Source organism: Nicotiana sylvestris, chromosome 3, assembly GCF_000393655.2.
Source record: "Nicotiana sylvestris chromosome 3, ASM39365v2, whole genome shotgun sequence".
Lineage (NCBI taxonomy): Eukaryota > Viridiplantae > Streptophyta > Magnoliopsida > Solanales > Solanaceae > Nicotiana > Nicotiana sylvestris.
This window is the reverse complement of record NC_091059.1, coordinates 148,548,389-148,555,361: the sequence shown is the minus strand read 5'-3', so window position 1 is coordinate 148,555,361 and position 6,973 is coordinate 148,548,389.

The window sequence follows — 6,973 nt, the reverse complement described above, 5'->3', positions numbered from 1 at the left end:
GAGGTCGGATTTAAGAACTTTTGATATGTATGAACTCGTAGGGAGATAAGGAATCTATTGATGTAAAAATTATTGGATTTCGAGACGAGGGCCCAGGGGTCGGGTTTTGGTAATTTCAGAATTTGTGTCATATTTTGATTATTTTCGCTTGGGCTTCATTCCCTTAGCATATTTTGACGTCCTCGTTATGATTTTGGATTGATTCGACGCGAGTGGAGGCCGATTCGAGGGGAAAAGGCATCGCGAGCTAGAGATTTGACCGGTTCGAGGTGAGTAATGATTGTAAATGATGTTCTGAGGGTATGAAACCCCGGACTTGCACATCGTATTGCTATATTGAAGTGACATACATGATTGATGACGAGCGTGGGGTCGTGCACTATTGGGGATTGTGACTTAGTTCGTCCCGAATGACCATTTTACCGCGTATTTGACTGAAATCTATTTGCTATCATCATGATTTGGGCGGAATGCCATATTTGGGCCTTGTGCCAACTACTTGAACCCTTCGGGGATTTTTACTAGTATTTCCTCACTGTTTTAACTTTATATTTGAACTCAGTCATGATATATTTCACTGTTTTCGTACTCAACCATGTTTACTATGTTCTAAATACTTAAATGATCTTTTAAATGATAATTAAGCTAAGAATCACTGTTTTACTGTTGCCCGAGGGGCTTGTAAGGATTTTGACTGAGTAAGGCCGAGGGCCTATGTTGTGAGGAAACATTTGATACTGATTATGAGGTCGAGGGCCTGAGATATGTACGCCAGGAGGTGGCTTGATTGATATGAGGCTGAGGGCCTAGTGATGATACCACGAGATGGTTTGATATTGCGCTTGGGCCGTAAGGGGCCCCTCTAGGAGTCTGTACACCCCCAGTGAGCGCGGGTACCCATTGTGATGTGAGATTGAGCCCGAGGGGATGGTATTGTTCTATGTGATTGCCTGAGGGGCTGGTATTGTTCCGAGATGTTGCCCGAGGGGCGGATTTGTTGATATTGTGCCCGAGGGGCGAACCTTTATGTGTTTATTTTCATAATTGACTGTCAATTACCTGTTTAATTGTTGAAAAAGGCTTTTCATGAAGTTAAAATTAGTTAAAGGATTTTACCTATCTTTACTATTTTAAATGGTTTTACTGCTTCATTATAGCATGTTTTGTGCCTTACGTGATTTCCTACTTTCAGTCGTTATTTATGATTATTACTCACTGAGTTGGAGTACTCACTTTACTTCCTGCACCCTGTGTGCAGATTCAGGCGTATCTGGTCCCGCTCCCGAGTGTTGATCATTTCCGGCTCAGGCAGATCCGAGGAGTCTCCAGGTAGTTGTTGGCGTTCGCAGCCCGGAGCTCTTCCCTATCTTAGTCCTTCATGTTCTTAGTTTTCTATATTAAACTCTGTAGTTATATTTGGACTATTCCATTTTTCTAGATGCTCATGACTAGTGACACCCCGATATCGAGCTGTGTTTGGGTTGTATTCCTCATATTATACTATCATTTGCTTAAACTTTGGTTTATTTATTCATGTTTAGACTGTTTCTAAATGCTTAATTGTTAATAAATGAAAAATGGGAAGTGTCTGTTGGCCTTGCCTTCACGAGAGGCGCTATCACGATCGGGTCCGGGTTTAGGGTCTTGACATAGAAATATTTCATTATTCATAAAGCTATCCGGACTTATAGGTTGAGTCCTTTACTCCATGTCCTTAATTAATGTTGACTTACTGTTATGTTTCAGTTCCGCCTTACATACTCGGTATCTTATTCATACTGACGTCCTTTTGTTGGGGACGCTGCTTTCATGCCTGTAGGTATAGACAATCTATTTGACGAGCCCTCATAGTAGGTGAGGTTAGCATTCAACCAAGGATCGGTAAGACTCCACCTTATTCGGAGTGCAGTCGATTCAATAAACCATCGTGTTAGAGCTTTGCTACATGCTTATGGGTAGGAGGCTGGTACCCTGAACCATTTGATGTTAAAAAACCTTAGAGGCTTTGTAGATAGAGGTTTATTTTGTACAGTATATCAGAGGCCTTGACGGTCCATATGTATTCATGTTTTAAAAAAAATTAGATATGCAGTGTTTTCCACGTACAGCTGTACATTAAGAGTTGTGGCCATGTGGGCCCATAATAGTTACGAAAGGAATGAGTTCAGCTAACTCGACCTATGTATGTTCAAGTTTTGGTCGAATGATCATGAGTTACTGAGTGGTTCGCTCGGGCCAGTACGGCACTAGGTGCCAGCCACGCCTCCCAAGGTTGGGGTGTGACAAAGTGGTATTAGAGCGGGTTGTGTCCTAGGGAGTCTACAAAGTCGTGCCTAGTAGAGTCTCACTTATGGGTGTGTTGCGCGCCACATTTATAATTGAGAAGCTATAGGGCATTTAGGAAATGCTACCCTTCTTTTATTTCCAGATCGTGCCATAAAGCTGAGTTGTAACAGATAAATATGAAATTTTCGCCAAATTTTGTATGCACCAGAGGTACAGGTATTATGGTAGAGTTTTAGGGAGCAATCTCCACCTACGTTAGAGGGAGGGGTTTTGGAAATGTTGAATTTACGCAAACGGAATTTGGCATGGCAACATGCAGCGTGTCTCGCTGTTCCATGTAATCGCAATATTATTTTCTCTGCAGCTCTTCTGTAATAGTATGATCATGTAATTAGAATGTATGACTTCTCTAGGATTATTGTTCGTTACATTTGCACTTAGTTTTCCAAAATATATAATGGCTTTAATTTTTGGTCCATTATTTGCCATCAGCTCTATTCAGGGTTCGCAAGTAGAATATTTTCATGATTCTTTGGTCTTTCTCTGTTTGTGGTAGTAAGCTTTTAGTGTATTTATTCTTACATAGCAAGACATATAAGATGCTCTAATGATAAAAAAAAATGGTGCTATTGTTGCCATGTTCTTTCAGTATCTAGTTGATTCCCCACAAAATATGTTAGTTCTGTTATTATTATTTGGTTCTTGAGTTGGTCGGTCTTCATTATCGAGTATAAATTGCTGCTCTACTATGAAAAAGAGAATTGAGAATTATTTATTAAGGGGAATATACAAGTTACTCATCACAGAGCTACCTTAACTCTTTCCTACACCAATTCCTTTTCATGGTCTGTCTCTTCTTGTGCAACTTTTGTTTATCGTAGAACTGAAGAAAGATGAAAGTAAAGTAAAGATGAAGAAGATACGAGATACTCAAGTAGAAAAGGTTGTGAACAGCCGACTTCAGAGAGAGATTGGGTTTTAGTTTAGTTACAGAGAAGACGCTAGTGGAAGTTTTGAAAATCTCTAAGAGTTAACATTCGATGACGAATGTTCTAAAGGGGGGAAGGATGTTATATCCCGTGATTTTAAACACATTCACACCGTTATATATGTTTGATGTGGTATTTCGAGTGGAATATTTTTGTAAAATTTTAAAAAAAAATATTATTTTATATAGTTATTAATAGTACTACTTCCGAATATGCTTTAAATTTTACACATAATATGATATAGTTTATGAGATTTTCTTTATTGTAAAAATAGAAATTATTTTCTCACAAGAAAAGAAGATTATCTTTTTACCATTTTAAAAATTAAAGTGTACGAAAAATTTGTACTCTTTATATGAGATTAAGAAAAATTATGTGCTACTTGTTCATACGCCTCTTTTCTACTTATGTTCTTAAGAAACTGTCATTTTAGTTGCAAATTTCCAGAAATATATTCTTTGGAAATTGTATATTTGAACCTGCAATGGCGCTGCAGCATGACAATTTCAGATAAATGTCTTCGACATGATTGCTCCGGAAAGGTTTTCATTTCCATGTTGATTTCCCTTTTGCATATGCAAGTACTGGTAGGAATGGAATTTTTTCTATGTTGGAGGGAGTATAAAATTAGTTTTATTTTTTTGGTTGCTATTAAATAAACATAAATAATGTTCTGATCACAAGATAAACGTAAGTACTGTATTTACATCATTTTGTTATTTTTCCCTACTTCAAACACTTACATAAGCATCATTTTTACCACGTAATGGGTACAATATCATTAAACAGCCTTGGGTACATGCATATCTATCAACTGAACTTTGTGAGTAATTTGGAAATTAACTTTTTTGAATTAGAATATTTCAAGTCTGAACTACCCGGGGAAAAAATTATTTTAGCTTAAATAGTGTTAAAAGTAAGTAGAATTTTAAGTAATTTGAGAAAATACTTAATTATGCGGGTAATTGATTAATTATCGGATAACGGGACATCACCTAATTATATAATAAGTGGATAAAGATTAAAATTTCTCACCCCACCCCCACGTGGCAACAAGCCACTCCTTAGCCAAATGACTCATAAGTCATTTATCTAGGTGGCAAGAGTAGAGAAATGTTTGGCTAGTTAATCATCCGAAGTAATAGCCTATGTGGATCAAAGTATACCCATTTGGAATATAAAATTGTGGTCGTTTCTATCTTGTGAGAATGGGGAGTGTTTTCTAAAATCCAAAACCTGTGTATTCAATGATTTAGACTTGTCCTAATTTTAACATATGGGTTTAATCATTTGAATATGGGCTTTAAACCTGTGCGTTACCCATGACTCATACGGCGTTAAATATATATATATATATATATATATATATATATATATATATATATATATATATATATATATATATATATATATATGTGTGTGTGTGTGTGTGTGTGTGTGTGTGTGTGTGTATGGGATATGGAAAAAGGTTACGGCATTATATACGCATACCACCTGATCAGCTGATATATGATGATGATGTTGTCCACAGTGGCTGAAATGATATGGTGGGATGCCATCAGAGGCTTGATGATGTTATGGCATTATGTACGTGTATATATATATATATATGAGATATGGGAAAAGGTTACGGTGTTATATACGCATCACCACCTAATCAGGTAGTATACGATGATGATGTTACCTACAGTGGCTGAAATGATATGATGGGATACCCTCAGAGGCTTGATGATGTTATGTACGTACAAACCTATGCATTACATGATATTTATACGCATATGAATGATACTAGAAATATTTCATTATTTACAGAGCTATCTAGACTTATAGGTTGAGTCATTTATTCTATGTCCTTAATTAATGTTGACTTACTGTTATGTTTCAGTTCTGCCTTACACACTCGGTACCTTATTCGTACTGACATTCTTTTGTTGGGGATGCTGTTTTCATGCCTGTAGGTATAGACAATCAGTTTGACGAGCCCTCATAGTAGGCGAGGTTAGCATTCAGCGAAGGATTGGTAAGACTCCACCTCATTCGAAGTGCAGCCGAGTCTATAAGTCATTGTGTCAGAGTTTTGCTACATGTTTATGGGTAGGACGGTACCCTATCCCATTCGATGTCAAAATAAATCCTAGAGGCTTTGTAGATGTAACGACCCGACCGGTCGATTTGAACTTTTGCAATTTGATCGCTAGTTCTCGGGCATGATTTGCCCCGTGTAACGTATTATGACTGATGTAGATCGTTGGTTTTGGTTTTCAGGAAAAATCGGAATGAATTTGAAGGAAAAATCTCAGTTGAAAGCTTTGAATTTGAAAGGTCTGACTAAGAGTTGACTTATTTGTATATGAGCTTGGATCGGAAATTTTATGATTTGGATAGCTTCGTTGGGTGATTTATGACTTAGGAGCGCGATCGGAATGCATTTTGGAAGTCCGTGGAAGGATTTGGCTTGAATTGGCAAAGTTAATATTTTGGCGAATTCTGGTTGATAGGTGAGATTTTGATCCGAGGGTCGGAATGGAATTCCGAGAGTTGCTATAGCTTCGTTATGTCATTTTTGATGTGTGTGCAAAATTTCAGGTCATTTGGACGTCGTTTGGTTGACTTTTTGATCGGATTCGGATTTCGAAAGTTTTGGAATTCTTAGGCTTGAATCCGAGGGTGATTTGATGTTTTGATGTTGTTTTGAGTGTTCTGAAGGTTGGAACAAGTTTGAATTATGTTATGGGGTGTGTTGGCATGTTTGGTCGGGGTCCCATGAGTCTCAGATAAGTTTTGGAAGAGTTTTTGGAAGATTTTGCCGTTTTGAGCATAAGCATGTAATGATCCAAAGATCCATTTTTAGTTCTAAAGATCGAAATTTGATTTCGAGACTTCCAAAATTTTGATAATGAATTATAGGACTGATCTGGAAAGTTTGGTCTAATTTCATCAAGTTGCGATTGGGTTTTTGACACGGAACATAAGTTAATTGTTTAACGAGTGAAATGGGTATTGAACTAAGCAAATGAGCTCTGAATTGAGTTTCGACTGAAGGGTATGTTTGTATTATTATTTGTGACTCATAGGAACAAGAATCATCGAATTCCGAGTTCGTATGATGGAGTTAGAGCCTTTTTAGTTAAAAGAAAAGCTGCTGCAATTTTCTAGGCAGTTTCTGCATTTTTCGCATGTGTGAACAATGACCGCACCTGTGTGAACAGTACCGTGTACAGTACCCTGTGAACAGTACCCCGCAAACAGCCGTGAACAGTGTGAACAGTACCGGACAGAATGTTAAGTTCTAGAAAATGGGACGAATCCCATTTTTCATTTTTACCAAATTGGAGCTTGGGGAGAGGCTATTTTCAGGAGATTTTCAGAGAAAACAATGGGGTAAGTGTTCTTAATTAAATTTGGTTAGATTACCCGAATCTATTACTAGTTTTGGCATTTAATTGGTAATTTTAGTTGGGAAAATCTTGAAAACCCTCTTGGTTTAATTTGAAGATTTGAGGGTCGAGTTGATGTCGGATTTTAGTAAAATTGGTATGGTTGGATGAAGTTTCATATTCCGTAATTTTTGTCGGGTTCCGAGATGTGGGCCCCACGGGCGAATTTTGAGTGCAATTTCGGATTTTTAATGGAAAATGTAGAATTTCATATGGAATTAATTCCTATAATTTTTATTAACTGAATCGAATTATTGTGGC